Raw genomic sequence first — 24929 nt, 5'->3', positions numbered from 1 at the left:
CACCTATTTTGGGTATAATAATTATTCCCTTGCATGATAATATACTTACTCCATTAAACAAAAGCTGGTAAAGCACAGCTTTCTAGTAGTATGATAATTTAGATATATCTTCTTCATCATGACCAGCATAAGGTCATACAACTGATATGAAAATTCCCTGTGTGTGTGCATGCATGTGTATGTGTTTCAGGCTTGAGAAGAGTAAAAGGTTCTTTACATTCTTAAAATAGATTTGCTACAATAAGAAAATTATAAGCAAATAACAAAATGAACCATGGACTATATTTCTAAAGGTATGAAATGAGCCAAAATTGCTACTCTGCCTTGTAGTCTCAATGAACTTTTTCTCTAATGAAATGCCTGTAAAACTGCCCAGGTTTGTTTCTCCTATTCTGTCAGCTAACTGGTTATGTTATTTTAAACTGATGCTCAAACTCTATTCTGTGAGCTGCGTGAACTGAATTGAATCCTAGATCATGTTGAAGCTAAACATGAAATACAGTGCTCTACTTTCTACTTGCTGGCTTCCCTCTTCATTCATTGAATTTTCTTCTTTTGTTTTTCTGCTTTCATCTTTTTTTTCTTTTATTTTTAGTTGATGCAAAAAATTTGCATATATTCATGGGGTACAGCGTGCTATATGTATACAATGTGCAATGATCAAATTAAGGTAATTAGGATATCCATCACCTCAAACATTTGTCCTTTCTTTGTGTTGGGAATATTCAAAATCCTCTCTTCTAGTGTTTTGAACATATAGGATAAATTATTTTTACTATATCCACCTTAAAGTGCTATAGAACAGTTGTCCACAACCTTTGTGGCACCAGGGACAGGTTTCATGGAAGAAATTTTTCCACTGGAGTGGGGGAGGAGAGACAAGGGTAGGGGGGTAGGGAAAGTTAGGGGAGGGGGGAGGTGGAGCTCAGGCTGTGATGCATGGCCCTGTTTTCCTAACAGGCCACAGACCAGGACTGACCAGCTGTGGTCTGGAGGTTGGGGACCACAGCAATAGAACACTAGAACTTATTCCTCCTATGTAGCTATAATTTTGTATCCATTAACCAACCTCTCTCTGTCCTCCCCTCCAATTGAATTTTCATAATATTAATACTAATAAATGGTCATATGAATAAGATGTTTTTGAAAAGTACACTAAACCAATGATCAAGAGGCTAACTCTATTACTAATTAGTGGAAATTAGCTTTTCCACTAATTAGTAATAGATGGATGATCTTAGGCAAGTCACTTTCCCTCACTAGGCCCCATATTATCTTCAGAAAATAAGAGATTTGGACTCCTTAAATTCCTCTTTCTTTCTTTCTTCTTTTCTTTTCTTTTCTTTTCTTTTCTTTTCTTTTCTTTTCTTTTCTTTTCTTTTCTTTTCTTTTCTTTTCTTTTCTTTTTTCCTTTTCTTTCTTTTTTTTTTGAGACAGAGTCTTACTCTGTTGCTCTGGCTGGAATGCCGTGGCTTCAGCCTAGCTCACAGCAACCTCAAACTCCTGGCCTCAAGCGATCCTTCTGCCTCAGCCTCCTGAGTAGCTGGGACTACAGGCATGTGCCACCATGCCGGCTAATTTTTTCTCTCTATATATGTTAGTTGGCCAATTAATTTCTTTCTATTTATAGTAGAGACGGGGGTCTCACTCTTGCTCAGGCTGGTTTCAAACTCCTGACCTTGAGCAATCCACCCGCCTCGGCCTCCCAGAGTGCTAGGATTACAGGCTTGCGCCACCGCGTGCCCAGCCTAAATTCCCCTTTCTTTCTGAATATCTTTAATCTATTTTTAAGGATACCTTTGCCAGCAATAACATCTATTATAAGGTATTGTTTTTCAACCTCTTTAGAAAAAATATTTTCAATTAATTTACAGAAGTATAGCAGCCATTTTGAAGTCTTCTGCTCTTTTTTATCACCTTCAGAAATAAATCAGCATTGAAATATGATAATACCTATATCTTCCTCTAACTTGCAACTCTTTAGCAGTGCAGTAAAAAATAAGTTGACAAAATATATTGACAAGAGAGAAGTTCATTGTACGAGTTCATCTTATTTCGTAGGATACATTAATGTCCTTCAATAAAGACCATCCCATTTTGTTCCCACACTTGTGGAGAAAAGTTTAGAATATGTTCCAGACATTAATACTTGTGTTTAATGAGTCAGAATCAGAAGAACCACAGAAAAACACAGAACGAAATTTGTAAGAAAAGAAAATCCCTAATGTAAAGGAAGGGAAATATGGTAGAGATAACTTGTTACTCAACATAGAAAGCAAAGGATTTATTTTTCTTTCTCACTTTTGTTCCCAGATTTCTTGCATTAAAATTTCTCCTAATGATATTGTTTATTCAAGCTGGCATTGAGAAGACATAAAGTTTAGGCCCTTGGATGCTAAAGGTAAGACAAGAGGAAGAAGTTCAATTTATATGGCTGTGTTTTACAGATTAGTTAGTTCGTTTCTTTATGTATTCAATCATCAAATATATCAAGTACACCAATGTGCCAGGTACTGTGCTTTGATCCATGTAAAGTTCATATCAATCAGTGTGTTTACTTTTTTAAAAAAACATTCTGAGATGTGTCAAGTTGCTAGAGAGGAATATATAACTAAACAGATGTCTTTTTGCTTACTACTAATCTTTGTCATTTTTCAATATTAGATTCAGTTATTTTTTAATATAAATGAAATATTAGAGATACTATTCCTGTTCCTATTACCTTCACTTATTCCCATGAGGCAATCAACATCTTTCATTTGATAGATTTTCATACATTTTCTACATATGCATGTATCTATACCAATTTATAAGATTGATTTGCATGTTTTGAAATTCTATATAAATTGCATATAAATAGTATTAGTCCAATTGTACCATTCCACAATCAGATTTTTTTCTCAAACTTACGTTTTTGAGCTTAAATTCATATTGACACAAGTAGCTCTACTTTTTGTATTTTAATTGCTATAAACTATTCCATTGTTTAAATATTACACAGTTTGCCTGTCCTCTTTTTGATACACTTTTAGAGTCTTTCTGGTTTTTAGGTACTACTAACAGCTTTATAAGAAAAGGAAAAAAAATACTGTAGAAATATTCTTATACAAATATGTGAGAATTTCTCTAGTTCTGTACCTAGGACTGGTATTATTGGATCAAAGGGTATGTCCATCTTCAAATTTACTAGAGATTGCCAATTTGCTGTCCAAATAAGGTACATACAATTATTGGCATTCCTGTAAGTAGAGTGTGAGTGTTACCACTGATTCATAACATTATCAACAAGTGTAGCTTAGAGTTATTTGTCTTCTCTGTTTTCTGAACATTTCACATAAAATAGCAATTCTTGTTTCCTTGAATTTTTGATAAAAGACACCAGTTAAAATCACCAGGGACTAGTATCATTTTTTTTGAGTAGAAAATTTTTTTATTACTAATTTAATTTATTTAAAGGTTATTGATTTCTTCATGGTTTCTAATGTTTATCAGTCAATTTTGGCAATTTATATTTTCTAGACAATTATTCATTTCATTGAAGGTTTCAAATTTATTGGTATGGTATTGTTCATAATATTTTATTATTGTTTAAGTCTCTATTTTTATCTATAGCTATATTCCCTCTTAGGTTTCTAATATTGTTTATGTATTACTTGTGTCCTTCTTGATTAGCCTTGTTAAATACTCTTATCAGAATCTTTTTTTAAAAGAGCCAGACTATGGTTTTGTAAATTCTCTATATTATTTGTATTCTATTGTATTACATTATTCTGTTACCTTTTACCTTTCTTCAATTTTCTATACATTTATTGTCTTACTTTTACAGCTTCTTTTGTTTTGACACCTTTCTTGATTTTAATACATGCATTTACTGCTGTGAATATGCCCCAAATAACATTTTAGCTGCATCCCTCAGTTTTGAAAAATAGTAGTACTTCCACTGGTAAGTTCTAAATATTTTATATTTCTCATTTTTTTGTCCTTTATAATGAGTGGAGCAATTTTAGTTTCTTAATCCTCCGTGGCCTGACTCCTGGAAACCAATGCTTGCTTTCAGGCTTGGAGCTTTGAAGTCCTTTGCCTTCAGCTTTGCTCACCTCATTGCATTTCAGTTCTGTTTCTGGTGCGTGAATATATTTTATCTTCTATTTGATGTTATATCTTTTTTGATCTTCATCTATTTTTCTATCAACACTATATTTTCATGACTCTACTGCACCATCATCACTGGAGGACACTTATTTTCACTTTAGCTTTATAGATTACTTGAATGTCTCAGACTTTATTAGGCTGAGTAATTATAAAACAGGAAGTAAGTATCTATACTTAAGACTGTACAGCATGTTGAATAAAAGGGAGAAGAGTACTGAGTCAATTATATAGATAATTGGTGAGAGCATTGATAAATATGAGAATGGATGCGGAGAATGAAAGAGAAACAATCATTTACTTTGCCAGTATGGTTGGGAGTTCCATGTCCCCAATTTCCAACATAAGTTAATTTAAGTCAATTCAGACTGAGGTAAAACTTCAGTTTCTACACAGGAGGTTATTCTGCATAGTCCCGTAGCCAGACATCACAGCAGTTGCCTGTGGAAGGATTGTTCTAATCCACAGATAAGGACACAGCTCCACGACTGCAATTCAAAAGAAGATGTAACTGAAGTGTGATTGAAACATAGGCTTCCATTTTTCCCTTGTGTTTTGCTTTTTTCCCTTTGAAAAAGTAGGGGATTTGTTTATTTTAACGTGCTCTTCCCTTTAGAATGACCTGCTGGGTATTTGTAAGACAAACTTGGCAAAACATTTTGGAAATACACAGAGTAAATTTTCTGGCAACAAATGGAATCACTAGTAGAAAAGATGAATTCTGTGCTCCCAAATTTGTCCTCTTTATGTTTATGGCCTAATTCCTGTATCTTTCTCCTCCCCAGTTTCTCCTTTTCTTCCCCTTTTAATTTGTTGTCCCTGTTGCTTAGTGACTGTGATTGAGTTAGAGGGGATGGAAACAAACAGAAAATTGTTGGCAAGAGCTTCCCATTTTAAAAAAGCACAATCCTAAGTGGAAGAAGATTCAGACTTTTGGCCTTGATGAGAAATTAAATTTCATGCTTCCAAAAACAATAAAAAGACAAAATTTAGAATACTTATCATCATAGAGAAAAAAACCCATATTTAACTAGTTTTAAAACAAATTGTTTCATAAAGATTAAACCTTTTAATTTATTCTATATTTCTTTTTCCTTTCTGAAATGATGATCTGTGATTGGGATGATTAATTTTATGTCTCAATTGGACTGGGCCACGGAGTGCCTACATATATGGTCAGACATTATTTTGGGTATCTGTAAAGGTGTTTTGGGATCAGATTAACATTTGGATTGATAGACTGAATAAAACAGACTGCCTTTCATAGTTTGAGTGGGCTTCATCCAATCAGTTGAAGGCCTGGGTAGAAAATAAAAGGCTGACCCTTCTTGAGAGTGTGTGTGGGTATGTGGATGTGTGGGTGTGTGGGTGTGTGTGTACTCCTGTTGGTTCTGTTTTTCTGGAGAACCCTAATAGAGCTGCTTATTGAAAGTATAATTTAACAGTAAAAACCTTGAAATAAAGCCTTTAAAGTCTGTTGTAAAATAAATGAAAAATCCAGGAACAAAAGTACTCAAAAACTTTTATTGTAGGACATAGCCAAGAAAAAATCCTCAAGGATCAAAATAGAGTACATATTCTAGGAAGGAACAATTCCTCTGCCTAATTTTTGAGAATTGTCTTTCTGTCATTATTCCAAGCAATTTAGGGAATCAGCTATCTCTAAGTCATATAAATATCAATAATTCTTATTCTTGTTTCCTCCAAAATGCGAAGTCATTATATGAACAACACCTGTAACTTGGATACTTAATCAAATATCTTCATTTCCCCTCAGGACAATACTTTCATAATTGTAAAAGTAGTAGAAGATTATGAGAGAAAATACAGAGTACATTCAAAAGAATAGGGAATACGACTAATGATAATTATTAATCACACTATCCAGAGGTTATGATTCTTGATAGTTTAGAGTATTAGAGTATTTGCCTTTCTCATGCATTTATCTCACAAAGTTGGGATCATACTCTACACAAAGTTTCACATCTGACGTGTTTACTTAATATTCTACTTTAAGCATTTCCTTATGTCATTAAGTATTATTTTACAAAATTTAAAATGATAATAATATTTTTCAAATGGTTGTGTGTTAGGCTTTTTAATGGAGGGAGCATGATTTATTTAATGATTCCCTTGTAGGGCATATTAAGTTGCTTCCAGTGATTTTGCTACTATAAATAATATTGTGATGTGATTTGTACATAAACTTTTTGTATGTTTTTGCATATTGAGATAATATGCTAAAGTAGATATTATCAGATTAAATGGTACAAACATTTTGAGGTCCTTCATACCTTTGTACTTACTTTACAGACCATTGCACTAAATTATATGCCTTGTAGCAATTCCTGAAATCACTCATTTTATGCAATCCTTATCAATATTGAGTGCTATAAATTTTAAAATTCTTGACCAGTTTGTTTAAAATAAAATGACTTCTTGTTTTAATTTGCCTGTCATTGGTTTCTAGAAAGTATCTTATTCTATGTTTATTTGTCTTTACATATCTCATGTGAATTGTTATTATTTTCTAAATAGCTTTATTATATATAATTCACATACCATACAATTTCCATATTTAAAGAGTATAATTCAGTAGCTTGTTGATATATCTATCACATTATTATTTTTTAATTGAGCTAAAGTACATATAACATTTGACATTTTAACATTTTAAAGTGCCTAATTCAATGACATTAATTATGTGTTGTGCCACCATCACCACTGTAACATCAACCATCCATTCACAAATTTTTTTCATCACCCAAATGGAAACTCTATAAACATGAAATAATAATTTCCCATTGCCCCTCCTGCTACCTACTGGTAACCTCTAATTTATATTCTGTCTCTGTGAATTTTCTCACTTAGGTACCTCATGTAATTGGAATCATATAATATTTATCCCTTTTTTATATAGCTTATTTCACTTAGCATAATGTTTTCAAGGTTCATTCCTACTGTAGCATGTCTCAGAATTTTATTCCTTTTTAAGATTGTATAATATTCCATTGTATGTATATACCACATTTTGCTTATCCATTCAACTATTGATACATCCTTTGGTTGTTACCACCTTTTGGGTATCGTGAGTGATCCTGCAATGAACATTGGCATACAAATATCTCTTTGAGTTCCTGCTTTCAGATCCTTTGGGTATATACCTAGAAGGAGAATTGCTGGATTACATGGTAATTCTATGCTTAGCTTTTTGAGGAGCCAAAAATCTTTTCTACAGTGGCTGTATCATTTTACATTCCCATCAGCAATATACAACTATTCAAATTTCTCCACATCCTCACCAACACTTGTTTTCTGTTTTTTGATGATACCCATCCTAATGGGTATGAAGCAGTATCTCACTGTGTTTTTGATTTTTATTTCCCTAATAACTAATGATGTTGAGTATATTTTTTTATATGCTTGCTGGCCATTTCTATATCTTCTTTGGAGAAATATCTATTCAAATGCTCTGCCCATGTTTGAATTGGGTTGTTTAATTTTTTGTTCTTGAGCTGTAGGAGTTTTTTTTTTAAAAAAAATACATTCTGGATATTAATGTTTTTTAGGATGTATGAGTTTTGAATGTTTTCTCCCATTCTGTCAGTTTCCTTTTCACTTTCTTGGTAGTGTCCTTTGATGCATAAAAGGTTTTAATTTTGATGAAGTCCAATTTATCTAGTTTTTTCTTTCTCTGACTATGTTTTTGATGTCATGTCTAAGAAATCATTTCCAGATCTAATTTCATGAAAATATTCCCTAGGTTTTCTCCTAAGGGCTTTATACTTATAGCTCTTAAAATTGGGTCTTTGGTTCACTTTTAGTTAATATTTGTATATGGTATAAGATTTAGCTTCATTCTTTTGCATGTGAACATCTAATTTTCTCAGTGCTATTTTTTGAGACGACTGTCTTTTCTCTGTTGGATGATCGTGGGACCTTTGTTGAAAATCAATTGACCATATATTTGATGGTTTATTTCTACATTCTCTATTCTATTCCTCTATTGGTCTATTGGTCTATATGTTTGTCCTATAAAAGTACAACACTGTTTTGATTACCATAGCTTTGTAGTAAGTTTTGAAATCTAGAAATGTGAGTCTTTTAACTTTGTTCTTCTTTTTCAAGATAGTTTTGTCTATTTGGAGTCCCTTGGGATTCTACATGAATTTTAGGATAGGTTTTCTATTTCTGTGGAAAAAAATGGTATTGAGATTTTAATAAGAATTGCATTGACTCTGTAGATCATTTTGGGTAGTATTGTCATCTTAATATTAAGTCTTCTTATACATGAACTTCAGTTGTCTTTCCATTTATTTAGATCTTTTTAAATTACTTTCAGCAATGTTTTATAGTTTTCAGTGTAGAACACTTTTGGCTCCTTGGTTCAATTTATATCTGAATAGTTTATTCCATTATATTGTAATTTACAATTGATTCTATTGTAAATTATTTTTTAAAATTTTCTTCTCAGATTATTCATTGTAGTGTAAGAAATGCAACTGATATTTGCATTTTGATTTTGTATCTTATAATTTTGCTCAATGTTTTTATTAGTTCTAACAGATTTTTTTGTGTGGAATCTTTAGAGTTTTCTACTTATATAAGATCATGTCATCTGCAAACACACATAATTTTACTTTCTTGTTTTCAATTTGGATGTCTTTTTAATTCCTTTATTTATTTCTTTCTGTTTGTTGTTTGTTTGTTGCCTAAATTCTAGCTAGAACTTCTAGTACTGTGTTGGATAGAAGTGGCAAGTTGGGCACCTTTTTCTTATTTCTGACCTGAGAGGAAAAGTTTTCAGTCTTTCCCCACTGAGCATGATGGTAACTATGGGTTTTTTATATATGGCTGTTATCATATTGAGGAAGTTTCCTTTTATTTCTAGTTTATTGATTATTTTTATCATGAATAGGTGTTGGATTTTGTCAAATGGTTTTTCTGCATCAATTGAAATAATCATGTAGTTCTTTTCCTTTATTCTCTTAATGTGGCATTAGAAAATATTTTCCTACTTTCTATTTGCCCATTAATTTTGCTATTAATGTGTATTTTATTTATGTTATGAAATCTGCTGCTTTTTCCCTTTGAGAATTAGAAATTCCTTCTCCTTTTCAAGATTAATTATATGTATTTACCTACATTTTCTTCTAGATATTATGGTTTCACTTTTTGTATTTCATTTTTTAAAACTATGTGGAATTTATTCTGATGTATGGTAGGTATGTGGTAAGGATCCAACTTGTTACCTTTATAAATTGTGAGTAAAAGTTCCCAGTACCCTTTGTTTAGTAACTCTCACTTACCCATTGATTTTGAATAATGCCCTTTATCATAAATTTATTATTCCAGTGTCTTATTCTGGCCTATCAATTCTGTTGCAGTGATATGCCTGTCAATTTATTTACCTATCCAACTAGGTTTTAAAACTATACATGTGGTAAACTAGATTATTCCAAATATTTATTCTCTCCCCAGTAGTAAGGTTGTTTATTCACATCTTTTGCCATGAACTTTGCAGTGGGCTTGGCCGTGTAACCTGTTTTGACCAATGCCATTTTAGGAAATTTGATGCAAACAGAGACTTCAAAAGTACTTCCTGAGTTGGGCCTACCCTCTTGAACTTCTTTAATTACCATGAGAAAAGCATGCCTGGGCTACCTTGCTAGACTCAGGAAGAGTATGAAAGATATACAAAAGAAAGTTATTTCAGCCCAGAAAGTTATTTCACCCTAGCTGACCCTTAGTCAACCTAAAGTTGTTTAAGAACTCCCAGTCAATATCCATAAGGTGGAATAACCTGGACTATCCTAGGTTAGCTGAGTCCTAATTGACTCACAGACCTGTGAGCTAAGTAAATGCCACAAAGATTTTTATGGTTGCTTATTATGCAGCAATAACTAACCAATACAATAATATGTTTTAATATATGGTAGGATGTCAACCCATTTTGTATACTTACAAAATATACAAAAGTATTTTGAAAAAATATTTTGTAGCTATTTTCGGCTATTTATCCTGGTTTGCTAAATAATGTAATTATTTTTGCATGTGTCTTATCTTTCACCTTGACCCACTCTAACTATAAGAGATTTTTGAAAGCAGATACTAAGTTTTTCATCTTTAGTGGTATCCATCACAATATGTAGCTCAGAGCTTTTTTGCTTATAGTGATATTCAATAGCTAGTCACTATTGAATTAAATTGAGTAACTTCAAAACAAGTTCTGGTAGCATATATGAATCCCTACATTCCCATTTATTTCATTACCTATAATGAAATTTAGAATGTTTGGTGTCATATAGATGCAGTCTTTTTTTAGATGGATTTTATTTTATTCTGTAGCAATGGTTATTACAATTTTTATCAAATGGCATATGCTACCTTGGATTGTGATAGTATTCATAATATAGGAGCCACATAGACAATTTTCATATGTCTTTGTTTTTCAATATTGCTTTAGTTCACTCTCCTTCCGGCTTACTCTGGAATCTCCATTACTTTCCTTATTCTTATGACATGAAACGAAGTAATATTTAAATATATATGAAAGTGTTTGAAGCAGGCAGACAACACTGATTCACCCAAGAAAGTAACATTTGCAGATTTTTCACGAGGTTTTTGTTACCTTATAGGTAATGCTTTTGAATACATAACTTGTGAATTGGAAGTCCAAATTGCCTGGCTTTTGATTTTGCTTGAGACAAAAAGGTGGGGGGGAGGTGGGAAGAATATCAGGGCCTAGTGAATATATCACCAATGTAATACTGATTAATTTCCTTGAGTGGGAAAGTATTTTTTATTTTACTATCAGGATTTGCTGGAACCATCTTCCCTTCAATATTTATCCCACTAGAGATCTTATTAATGGTACTTTATCTTTTGGCTGCACCTTTTCCACTTTCCATCTGTTTGTGGGGCATTTTAATAGCCTCTACAGATCTCTACTACAACTAAATGCTTTCTGAGGCAGCCTATGATAGATGATTCTGCTATTGTGTTTAATCATTTCCATTAAATATTATACTAAAACTGAATTATGATGAACTTAAATAAAAGAATAATATATTATGTTGGTTTTCATTTAGAAAACCTCATTAATTTATGTTTGCATTTAATAAAACTAACCTCTTAAATCATTTGTCCAAAGTTTAAAGAACATATGTTTCCCAGAAGGAAAAGGAGTTAGAAAAGGGTAACTAAATTGCTAGTGTGATGACAGCGCTTTTGAGACATTCTAGTCTTATGTCTTAGGATGTATGAAAAGCATGTAACTTGACTAATTTTCATTCAATCAAGTTGTTCTCAGGACCTTGTGCAGGTCATATGACCTTGTCCAAGTCACATAATATCTATGAGCATCTGCTTTGGAAAGTTTTTATTTTCTCAGCTAATTATCTTACTCTGTACATGGTAAAAGGAGTTAGCTATACTAATTTAATAATTATTCTTCAGATATTTACAGTACAATTATTAAAATAGAGTTAATATGCCACTCTTCTCCTATCTCCTGAGCCTTACAAATATATCTGCCTTTGTGTAATGAATATAAATAGCCTGTTCTTGTTACCTACATCTGACTAGTGGGTGTGGTGAAGTAATGGTGCCTGTAGTGCAGTGTCTATCATATAAATAAACAATAAATATTTATTATATTGAATTCTTACCTCCAGAAAAATAATTATCTGACCAGATGATTAGGTCCCTGGTTACATACAGGAGTACTAGTAATAATATTTGCACAAATTGATACTAAAATTATCACAAATAAAAGAATATATATTTATTACTTGTTATTCATATAAAGTGGTCTACTGAGGAACAGACATCTTTACATAGAAAAGATCTTATCATGTTACCACTGTGAGCTGAAAAGCTAGTTTCTGAAGATAGTTGTGAACAGGCCAATCCAGTGATGAAGCAATTATTGGAATATTTGAAGGAAAATCTTGTTGAGGCACTTAGAAATTTTGACCATGGCATTGATTCATAAAACATACAACATGGCTCTCATTTGTCTTTCTACAAAATGGTTGCCATGTTGAGGGCACAAGCAATTGCAATTTTCCTTGCTTCTTCTAATCTGCCCATACACCTACCCCCATACACCCTATCTATTAACATTTTTTCTTCTCATTCCTTTTTTTTTTTTTTTTTTTTTTTGGAGACAAGGTCTTGCTCTGTCTTCCTCCCTCACTAGAGTGTAGTGATATCATCATAGTTTATGCAACCTCAAACTCCTGGGCCCAAGTGATCCTCCTCAGCCTCCTGAGTAGCTGTGACTATAGGCGTGCACCACCACATCTGGCTATGTTTTCTATTTTTTGTAGAGATGAGGTTTCGCTCTTGCTCAGTTTGGTCTCAAACTCCTGATCTTAAGCGATCCTCCTGCCTTGGCCTCCCAAAGTAGTAGGATTACAGGCATTAGCCACCATGCCTGGCCTCTTTCTGTTCTTAATGCAAATAATATACTCTATCTCCTTTTAAAATTTACCATGAAAGGAGAAAGATTCCCACATGCAAGCCAGGTCCTGATATTCTGATGGAAAAGACTGGGTCAGGGTCAAGAACATGCCTATGAGAGACTCTATCCAAAACCCCGGAACCAGGGAATGAGTAAGTAGAATTCTGCACCTCTCACCTCTCACAAAAATCAACTCACAATGGATAACAGATTTAAAACTAAGGCCTTAAACTATAAGAATTCTATAAGAAAATGTTGGAAAAACCATTGTAGACATCAGCCTAGGGAAATAATTTATGAAGAAGACCCTAGAGGCAATCACAGCAAAAACAAAAATAAAGAAATGGGACCTGATCAAATTAAAAAGTTTCTGCACAGCCAAGGAAACTATCATGAGAGCAAACAGACAACCTACAGAATGGAAGAAAATATTCACACGCTAGCCATCTGATAAAGGGCCGATAACTAGAATTTATATAGAACTCAGGAAAATCAGCAAGAAAAAAATCAAACAATCCGATTAAAAATTGGGCAAAGGACACGAACAGAAACTTTTCAAAAGAAGATAGACTAATGGCCAAGAAACAAATGAAAAAATGCTCAATATCACTAATCATCAGGGAAGTGCAAATCAAAACCACAATGAGATATCACTTAACTCCAGTGAGAATGGCTTTCATCAAAAAGTCCCAAAACAATAAATGTTGGTATGGATGCAGAGAGATGGGAACACTCATACACTGCTGGTGGGACTACAAAGTAGTACAACCTCTGTGGAAAGCAATGTGGAGATACCTCAAAGAGATACAAGTAGATCTACCATTTGATCCAGCAACCCCATTGCTGGGTATCTAATCAAAGGAAAAAAAAAAAAAGACATTCTATAAAAAAGACATCTGCATTAGAATGTTTATAGCAGCACAATTCACAATTGCAAAGATGTGGCAACAACCCAAGTGACCATCAATTCATGAGTGGATTAATAAAATGTAGTGTATGTATAGCATCAAGTACTATTCAGGTAAAAGAAACAATGGTGATCTAGCACCTCTTATAGTATCCTGGATAGAGCCAGAGCCCATTCTACTAAGTGACGTATTACAATAATGGAAAAACAAGCACCACATCAGTTAATACCACTATCAAGTTAGTATTAACTGATCAACACTTATGTGTACATATAGTAGTAACATTCATTGAGTATTGGGCAGGTGGAGAGGGAAGGAGGGAGAAGGGGATGGGTATATTCACACCTAATGGGTGTGGTGCACACCATCTGGGGGATGGACACGCTTGAAGCTCTGACTTGGGAGAGCCAAAGGCAATGTAACCTAAACATTTGTACCCCCGTATATGCTGGAATAAAAAAAGAAGGAAAAGTAACAAGTTAAATTGAGGGCCAAAATGAGCAATGTTCACAAGTACATCAGAATGGAGAGAAACTTTATTGAATGTGCAATTTCCCCATATTCCCATACCACTTAGGTTTTTGCCTCCTTGTATGAGTGTCAAGGACCAGTGACCCCACTTCTGAGTTGATGGTTCAATAAAAAGCAGAAGTGGTGCTCTATATGAGTCCACAATGTGGCTCGGCGTGGAGGCTGACACTTATAATCCTAGCACTTTGAGAGGCCGAGGTGACACGGAAAATGTTAGGCGCTGTGACTTGGCCACTTACCGCCTCCCCGTCACTCCGCATCAACGCGGGCCAGCACTGCACGGCCAGTTGGAAGGCACGCTGCTGGGGCTGGGTCGGGGCAGAGAGCCACCTGGGACCCTGCGTGCTGGAATGCCCCTGGGCCCTGCACTGCTGCCTGTTTCCCGCCTCGCTGCTTGCATGACCCTGATTGGATAATTTTCGAATCCCACTGTTGCTGATTGGATGTTAAAGCTTGTTGCTGATTGGATGTTAAAGCTTGTTGCTGATTGGATGTTAAAGCTTGTAGTTGATTGGATACTTTTTGAGCCCTACCAAGGGTATAAAAGCAAGAGGAGGACAAGGAAGGGGGGACAGGCAGAAGATGGGAATAGAGCTGTAACACTAGCTGTGCTGAGCCTGCTGTGGAAGAATAAAGACTGTTCTTCGACTCTTTGTGTGTGTCACTGGGTTCTTTCCCCAGTCAAGAGCTGTACACTTGCCGCAACAGAGGCGGGAGGATTTCTTGAGGCCAAGAGTTTAAGACCAGCCTGAGCAACATAGCAAGACCCTGTCTCTACAAAAAGTAGAAAAATTAGCCAGGCATGGTGGTACATGCCTGCAGTCTCAGCTACTTGGGGGGCTGAGGCAGGAGGATCACTGGAGCCCAGGAGTTTGAGATTGCAGTGAGCTATAATGACACCACTGCACTGTGGCCGGGGCCACAGAATGAGACCCTGTCTTAAAACAAACAAACAAGCAAACAAACAAAAAAAGAAGTCTACATGAGATCTTGGGTCTCTAGTATCAGTAGATGATGATCCTGGAGACCAGGAGGCAAATGCAGAGACCAGTGAAGTGTAAGTAAGAATGATCTATTCTAAATTTTGCTTTTCGAGCTTCTTGCTACCTCTCCTTTCTTAGTCTAATAGATTTTATAGGAAACATGTGCCATATAGAAGTCTTTCAATGGTGGAGAAAAGTTAGGTTGTTTTTCTATATTTGGATAGATAGTCTGCATATGGCATGCTCCACAATGATATGGCTAGAACCCAACTTTGTGAAAAATTACTTTCAGCTGCTCATGCAGACAGTGCTACTCAGTGGTCCTCATCAGAGTAAATGCACTAGTCATCCCATACGCAAGAACAATATTGTACAGGTTTCCTAGAAAGTGCTCTAGAAATAGAGCAATATATTCTGAGAATAATAATTGCTGAATTCAGTCTCATTTTCAGAAAATTAGATAAGGGGTACTAGGGAAAAGAATGGACAAAAGGAAAGATTGATAATGAGAAGACCACTTTTTATCTTATTGCCAGCGATAAAGATGATTCTTGCTTTAGCTTATTCATTAATATGTAAAATTTCTGAGATATTACCTTTTCACTTGCAGCAAATTGATGTTTATTTTTTCCTTGCACATGGATTTGACCAGTAGAGAGACATATCTATATAATACTAAAAATTATGTGCCTAAAAAGTTAAAATTCTGGCCCATTATCTATAGTGTCTGACCTCTGTAACACGAAATAAATCTATTTGACAGTACCAGGGAAATGCTCCACTGCCTTCCATACCCCGTTCCTCCTGACCTCTGAGGCTGCTTGAACATTGGAATACCGGTTGCCTACTGATATCACTTCAACTTCCCACCTTAGCAAAGGAGCAAGTGAGGGAAGCTCCGTGTCACAACTCTTGGTGTCCCTCTGTTTAGACCTTGATTTTTCAAAACACTCTACAAGTCACTCGGGGAATTGAGGAAAGCAAACTTCCTTGATTACGTTATCCTGGATTCAACTGGGCCAGGATTTGGCTAATTTAAATGAATGAGAATATTTGAGAAAGATGGATACATTGGCAAGGATAGGGTGAGAACTAGGGGGATTTAAGTGGTTAGAGAAAGTGAATTTGCATAGCTTGTATAGTCAGACAAAGTCAGACCACGTGAGATTTTAATCTAGGTTCTGCTTGTTACTAGTGGTATGACCTTGGGAGATGACTTAACCTCTTTGAGTCTCATCTCTATAAAATGAAGATAATGTTATGTAACTCACAGGTTGCTGCAAGAAAGAAATGAGAAACATGGCATATAGTAAGTATTAATAAAGGGCACCTTAGCTTACCTTAGAACACAGTATCTGTAGGGCATGAAAAATGCCAATGCAAGTAAGCAGTCATCTTCATGGTTATAGGATGCCTTTACAGGCTGAACTGAATAAGTAGTGGGGAGAGAGGAGGACTTGAAGGAGAAAGGAACAGCACAAGCACAGATATAATGGTATAATGAAAAGGAACTGCTTTGGACCAGACTTTTTTAAAAAATAGAGTTACAATCTCTGCTTTATGCAGACAAATTATAAGAAAAAGAAAGAGGCTCTTAAATCAGTTTGTAGACAATACTTCTTATGTTTACCATCCTTATTGCCAGAAGGCTGATTAACTTGGACGTACAGTTTTCTCAGGAAATGGTATGGGTGTTAATTAGACTGGTGTGAAGCTAGCAGGTCTCACATATCAGTGGGGTCAATGGAAATTTTAGTCACTACAACTTTGAGAGCATGCCTCAAACCATGAAGTTAGCAAATTTTTTTCACATATCCTAAATAAGGAAACCTGTTAGCTACAGAGCCAGCTATTAACAGGATTACTGTTAACAACACTTTCAGAAGTTGGGGAGGAGTTGGGGAATAGAACCACTTAAAGACTACCTCTGCTAACCCCAAATGATGAAGAGAAGGAGCATATGACATATTTCATTGTTTGGATACACCTGTGCATTGTTAGTCCAGTCTTTTATTACAAGTTGAACATCCCTAATCCAAAAATCTGAATCCAAAGAGCTCCAAAGCCTGAAACCATTTTCCCCCAGAGATGGAGTCTCACTCTGTCACCTAGGCTAGAGTGCAGTGGCATGATCATAGATCACTGCAGGAACTCCTGAGAACTCCTGGGCTGAAGCGATCCTCCCACCTCAGCCTCCCAAGTAGCTGAGACTATAGGCACATGCCATCATGCCTGGCTAATTTTTTTAAAAAAATTTCTATAGAGACAGAGTCTTGCTATATTTTCCAGGCTGGTCTTGAACTCCTGGCCTCAAGCAATCCTTCCTCCTTGCCCTCCCAAAGTACTGGGATTACAGGTGTGAGCCACCACACCTGGCCACAAAACTTTTTGAATGCTGACATGATGCCACAAGTGGAAACTTCCACACCTGACCTCATGTGATGGGTGTACAAAATTATTAAAAATATTGTATAAAATTATCCTCTGGCCATGTGTATAAGGCATACATGAAACATTAATGAATTCCATGTTTAAACTTGGGCCCCATACACAAGATATTTCATTATATATATGCAAATATTCTAAAATTTGAAAACATCCGAAATCCACAATACTTATGGTCCCAAGCATTTCAGATCAGGGATACATAACCTGTACATCCTAAGATGCATGTTTAATGTGTTAAAGGCCTTCTGGAATATATTGCTGTCCATCAGTGTAGATAGAGGTAACTTAAAATGGTGCTCCTTACAATAACAGAATTACACCTCCAAAGAGCTCCCTACTGGTGCTTGCAATAATCATTAATCACTCTTTTGATGTGAGATTTTTTTTTTTTTTTTTTTTTTTTATTTTTTTTTTTTTGAGACAGAGTCTCGCTTTCTTGCCTAGGCTAGAGTGAGTGCCATGGCGTCAGCCTAGCTCATAGCAACCTCAAACTCCTGGGCTCAAGCGATCCTCCTGCCTCAGCCTCCCGAGTAGCTGGGACTACAGGCATGCGCCACCATGCCCGGCTGATTTTTATATTATATATATTAGTTGGCCAATTAATTTCTTTCTATTTTTATGGTAGAGACGGGGTCTTGCTCAGGCTGGTTTTGAACTCCTGACCTTGAGCAATCCGCCCGCCTCGGCCTCCCAGAGTGCTAGGATTACAGGCGTGAGCCACCACGCCCGGCCTGATGTGAGATTTTGATAGTACCCTTTAAGATGCTAATAGCTTTGGGAGGGATAATGTATTAAGTGATGAAATGTTGTTAATCCTTAAGTGAGAATTGATCAGATCTTTTCCAACAAAAAAATCTATTGGAAAGAGGTTTTCCAAGAAAGAATACAGGAAATTTTCTGGTGGGAGTAAGTTCAATGAGTTAAAGATGGGTGGGGGCATGCAGGGTAAAGATATTGTGGGGATACCCGGATGATGGTGCAAATGTATCTGTGAAGAGAAAAAAAATGCTGAAAGAAGACGAATAAAGATTCTGAGGGAAATTTTAGCAAATGATTACTATGCACCAAGCATTGGGTCAGACACAGTCAAGTTTATTTTTTTTTAAGCTGAAGTTAGGCTTTAGTTACTTCACAATTTTGCCTAGGACCAGCTATGTATATAGCTCTAGCTATTATTTTGGAAATTTGTTTACTTATATCTGTAAGTTTTGACTCAAATTCTATTCATAGTTCTTGTCATTGACTCTTCAAGTGTAAGGACAAGTAAAAAATAGGACTATATTTCCTAATGAGAACTAGTAGCTTTCCTTTAGGAAACGGATTAGAAAATATTTGATCAGTTATATCCTGATGAAAGAGAAGCTTTGCACTGTAATTTTTTTCTGGCTGTTTTGAAAGGGTGTATTTCAAACCCTTCAAATCCTCCTGTCTTATCTGCAAAGGGATAAAGGTAATTATGGGTGTTACGTTCCAGCCTAGACATACATTTTAGAGAAAATTCAGGTTCAGTAATGAGTGCTTACAACAGAAATACTAATCCTACTCTTTCAACCTGTGCTTGTGCATTTGGTGTTAGAGACACAAGAAAGGAATAATATTTGGTTTTCTAAAGTGGACAAATGGTAGATCTTATTGTGGGTAAAGATTTCTTTTAATCTTAGTGATTTAATGATTGACATTATACTCAGAACAAGTGATTTTTCATTTCATTTTCTTTTTTCTCTATAGTATAACACCCCAGTAAATAAAAATAAATAAAAAGAACAATTTAGTTTTATATGCATGAGAGTGGGACTTTAACCAAGGAATTTTAGCCTTCTGGGCTGTGTTTTGTCATCTGTGCCTATTCTATGATTTGTGATGTTAGTATATTATATGATCACATAACCACAAGTCTCTGGATTAGTTAGGATCTACATATATGAGTTTATAGACAACCTATAGAGAAAATACAGTAAAGTGTGCACTTACACAAAACAGGTTAACTGTATATACTCATAACTATGACATCAACTTGACTGTTGGAAGGTAGTAATTTTGTGCCAATCAGCAGCAAAAGAACATTCTGTTCTTCAATGAATAGGGGGCTGAAGGAGTAAGTATGTTGGTGCCAAGAATTATATATGCCACCAAATTCATTTCAGCCAAGTACAGCTATGTTTGACATGCATAACACCATTTGGAAATGATTTTAATCATTTGTTTTCCAATCAATCAGCTTAATGGAGTTGGTCAATCATGGGTAGTTTGGAATTTATCATTTTAATTGGAACCCATAGTTGAAATTATACTTTTGTGCAATTAAAATCTCCATTAGCTAAACAAATAGAACATTGCAAACAGGCAAATTGTGAAATGAAAAGAAAGAGGAAGGAAGGAAGTGAAAGAAAAAGTGGAGCTTCCCAGTGTGGTGTAATAGTTGTCATCTTTGAAGTACATGCTTGGAGAAAAGAGCAAAAGACCCCCAAAGGGATAAAAATGTGTATTTCTGATAATAATGCTTTTAAGATATTTTATGTGTCAACAATCATTAACTATCATGTCTTAGTATACTGGAATTTGGGGAAACAATGTTTTTCAGGCCAAAATATACAGGAAAGTATTGATCATCAGAAGACAACTTTGATCTTGAACCTGTAGAAACACTCAATATCACCTTCATTTTTATCATAAAAGGCTGACAGGGAGACAAGAATTCGAGATTTTGACACAAGCTTGCACTGTTGAGCACAAGAAGATAATGAATTACCATTAGTTTTCTCTACTGTGTGGGATCTCAGCAGGAGATAGTGAGTTGTGAAGCTGCTTGTTACACAGCTGACCTTGGGGGCTCCTGACAGTGAGCTTGCCAAAACAAAAACACCCATGTGAAAGCTTAACTATGACTGTAATAGAAAGTGAATGAGTATACTTCTCTTTATCTGGATTTAAATATAATTCAACTTAATCAATTTATATTAAATGATCTTTTCCTTAAAATAATATTTGGGAGAAGAAAGACAACAATAGGAGATGAATGAATTTTACTGAATTTTGCCCTCGGGAGGTGATTTCTGTTCATAAATGAAAATTTGTAATTTGGAAATTAATGGAGGTTCTATACTATTTCCTAATGGTACAATTTATATTTCCTCACTCTCAAAGACAGGATACTATTTGTAATAAAATAAAGTCTTTTGAGCACATGAAAGTGTTTTACACCAATAATAAGTAAAACTGAAGAATCCAACTCCCTCCCTGAAAAATATGGAGCTCGTTTATTATTTCTGCCTCAAGGAAAAAAATGTTTTCATAAACATGGGTGAAATCAGAATTAATATGGCATAAAAGATGTGTCTCTTTCATAATCTTCCTAAACAACATTAGAGCAAAGTCCAATAAGGGCTATGCAATTATTTTGCTGCCATAAAAAGATTAACATATAATCTTAACTAAATTTCAACTTGATTACTTATTTGAGCACCTATCTTTGGGAGAGACATCTATCTTTGGGAAGGAAAGAGGTGGACTCCTGCTCACCATGTTAGACGTCCAGAATCAACCTTGATGATCAATGTCATGAATGCCAGAGTCCATCTGATCTTCCTAATTATAAAATATGATGATGTTATGGATGATGTTATTCATATACAAAATTGTACGTGGTAGGCATAATGATTTTCTGTGAATTTGAGAATGCACTCCTAAATTATGCCAATATGCACCATATATATATATATATATATATATATATATATATATATATATATGTGTGTGTGTGTGTGTGTGTGTGTATGTTTGTGTAGGGGGTCACATTTCAGAAAGATCTAATGTCACTGAAATACAACGAAGATGTTATCTCTATTTAACAATATATTTTTAATATTAATTTGGAGGAAATGTGTTTCTGACAAATTGTAATATATCTGTTTGGATGGCTTTTAAATCTATATTTTTAGCCTGTACCTTTCCACAGAATTTCAATTCTGTATAGTCAACTGCCTACTGGGTGTCTCTACCTACATATCCCACTTGTCCCATATGGAAATTGTGTGTTTCTCTAACTAAGCTTGTTTTCTCTTTGCTAGCTCCACCTGTTGTGGAGATACAAACTTTTACATTCATTTTGAAACCACTTCCTAATTATGGTACCTCCCTGGCAGTTTTCATATATGGCACCTCCTCTATATCCTCATGCTGGGGGCTGATTCTGTTGTTATGCCTTATACTAATCATTCACTATAGCCTGTAATGTACGTGTGCTACATGACGCAGCAGTAGCCAGCATTTTCTTCAGACACAGTTGCTGCCTTGGGACATAACAAGAGGCCTGAGTTTCTGCACATAAGCAAATGTTGCCCAGCCCCCACACGGAGAGCCCCCGTGGTGGGAGTCTGGAGGCCATAGAGATAAAAAGAACATCCCCAAGGTCCGGCCCCGTATGATGGTTGGTAGTCAATAATGGGTAAGATCTCCTGAGGGGGGAACGACCTAAAACAGACACAACCGTGGGGGTCGGCCGCTGGCTAAAAAAGAGCACGAAAAGTTCTTCTGATGGCTGCATTGTTTAAATGTTACTTATCTGGGCCTTGGTTTTTGAGTTATGTCTGGTGCTGGTGCCTCAAGTAACTGTTTCAAGGTCTGAGACCATGGGAAATTGTTCCCTTGTAAAACAACTCCAAAATTGACGGTTATCACTGCTATGCTCAGATGCTCACGTACAAAAAACTAACCTTGGGTTTGGGGGGTATAAAAATAAAGCGACCAGTGCATTAGACTCTCGAGTCATTTCATGTCCGTGTGTGTCTGTGTCGTTATTTTATGTTCTGTGTTCATCCCCCGTCCTGTAATTGGGCCATGACATCCTCACTGCTAGTCTCTATTCATCTCTTCCAGCTGTTCTGCTTGTCTCCAATCCTGCCTTCCTCAAAACTATCCTGTCCACACTACTGCCTGAGTTATCTTTTATGTAATTTATATCTGATCATGTTACTGCCTTAACTAAAGTACTTCAGTGGGAATTCTAGATTAACACATGTGATAATCTGAGACACTTCTTGAAGCCCAGAGAATAAGATAATAAAAGCAACTAAAAACGTATAAAACCACAAGGCCAAAGAGAGTGGGAGAGAAAATCCAGAAGACTAGACATATCTACACATTTTGGAAGATAGAAAGGATGAGTGGTAATTCATGTAACAAAGTAGGAAAAGATAAAACTTAAATATATACAGAGGGAGGAGAGAAATAAATTCCTGTAACACAATAACAAATAGACTTTAGTTTAGAAAATGAAGGCACCAAGTAACTCTGAAGGCAGATTTACTGGTTTTGGGTAAATAGAAATAAGAAGATTGATTTAAAGTCTGGATAAGTAGTAAGACACCAGAACCCCTTAAGAAACTCATTTCCCATCCTTTAGGCAACAATCATGGAATAGAACATATATAGTTTTCAAAAGTTCTTTGGTACCTTCAAATACAAATAATATACATATGACTATATTTGTATAATTTCATTACAATGCACTAGAAACTTATAATCATTTGATAGGCTGGGCTATTGCAATTCTCTTCCACTGTTCTCTTGTTAGCTTTATGTGTGCCTTTCAGACAACACAGTGTGCAGAAAGTACATTTTCAATAAATACATAATTGAACTTCAATGAACAATGTGTGCGAATTGGCTTTTTTAAAAACCAAATCAGAATTTATGGGTTGGGAGATTTCTAGAACCTATAACTTGCAAAATCTTTATTGATGAGGTGTAAAAAAGAGCAGCAGATGGAAACCATACATAAGGGGTGAGGTTGCAGAGACCTAGGAGAAGTAACAAATTGTGTAGGAAATATCCACTACAGAATTACATAGCAAATTTACAGCATGCTTTGTATTTTTGGTGGGTTGCAGAGAATGACTAGTTTAGCATGGAGACAGGATGCAGAAAATCCAGTCTTTGGGGAATAGAAAGATAATAAGACTTAAAGAAAAGGTAGGTGGGTTATAAAATAGGATGAAATTATGTTTCATGTGAGCATGGTATGTTATGATTTTGAATCCTTTTCAATTTTCATATCTCTCTAGTGCCAACTTGGGAGACATATTATCATGACGGAATTGGAGAGTTGACAGCATACCAGAAAGTGTCATTATATAGTTTGGAAGATGGAAATCATAATACTTTTTTTTCCACACAAGCACCCCAGGAAATTAACCTCCAGATACAACTGGGGAATAGGCACTGTTATGGCTTTTTTACGGATCAGTAAACTGATGAAATATGGTGAAGCTATGTTAGTAGACCAAAGATATACAAGAAGACATACACTGAGCAGAAAATAAATTTGAGCCCTGCTTCTGAACTCTTGATTTTACCAGAGACAGTTCTATCCCAAACATGAGGTTCTATATAGAAGCAGGAGGGAATTAGGAAGTAAAATCTGATGAGCGTTTTTCCTGAAATATTACAGCTGTCATTCCCAGGGCCCTAGTCCTGAGATAGTGGCAGGTTAAGATATTAAATTTATATTTTTCTGGGAACTCTTCATGGACCGTTGCCATATCAATGACAATGCAGACAGAAACACAGGTGATTTTAAAGAACAGACTGCTTGCTGCACCCTGTATATAGTATAGTTACACTCTAGAGCAGCTAGCAATATTTATCTGAATTCTTTATTCTTTGTCGAGAGGATTAATATTTTCTGACATAATCTTTCTTTTCTAAGGAAAAAAAATCAGTAGTGCATTTTGTAACTATGCATTAGCATCCAAACCTCTGTCCTAAAGATCAAAATATCAAGATGACCTTAAAAGAAAAAAGTGATATGGATATAAGTCAAGTATTTTTAAATTTAAAAACCTGATATCCCGTTTCTCTTTCTCTTTTTTCTTTTAATGCATTAAATATCATCTCGTACAACCATGAATGTAAAAAATGACCAGTTTTCCAAGGAAAACTATAATCAAAAAACATATACTGATATATTTGTCTTTCTTTGCATTTAATTTTCATATATATCCATGTTTGTGCAGTGAATTTGAATTTGTCTCCTGGAGGCAGATGCTCATGCAGGTTTAACTAGGGAAGGCAGTAGAGAGAAACGGTGGTCAGGAAAGGATATGTTGGGAAATGTGGACAGGGCCAGAATATATTGCAGGAGTAGGAAACAGGCTTCTGATTCCAAAGGGAGCCAGAGTATGCACTTTTGTTTGGTGAGGAAACTAGCACATAGATAAGAAACTATCTTTTGATTTTCTCCTCTATATAAATTAAAGGATATGCTTTCAAATGGATTCCTTTAAGGCCTTTTCATTGTAGTTTTAATAATGGCCATGCCAACATATTATCTTTTAAGATTATTTAAAAGGGACCAATTTGGGAGACTGTGGCCAGAGTGAGTGTCCACTTTACCAGACTTCCTCTGCTAAGCTCTGGAGGTCTGGGAGTCAGGGAATGAAATGC

General features: G+C 35.3%; 1 long non-coding RNA gene across 1 annotated transcript in view; it reads left to right on the top strand.

Annotated features, from left to right (window-relative positions):
• Nucleotides 1–23786, top strand: part of LOC105856729 (uncharacterized) — a 73514-nt gene extending 49728 nt beyond the window's left edge. The window contains exons 2-3 of the long non-coding RNA XR_012915964.1: nucleotides 2314–2401; nucleotides 23549–23786. This is a non-coding gene — a long non-coding RNA (uncharacterized LOC105856729). The remainder of the gene's footprint in view (nucleotides 1–2313; nucleotides 2402–23548) is intronic.
• The last annotated feature ends 1143 nt before the right edge of the window (nucleotides 23787–24929 follow it).

Source organism: Microcebus murinus, chromosome X, assembly GCF_040939455.1.
Source record: "Microcebus murinus isolate Inina chromosome X, M.murinus_Inina_mat1.0, whole genome shotgun sequence".
Taxonomy (NCBI): domain Eukaryota; kingdom Metazoa; phylum Chordata; class Mammalia; order Primates; family Cheirogaleidae; genus Microcebus; species Microcebus murinus.
This window is presented reverse-complemented; position numbering and strand designations above follow the sequence as displayed.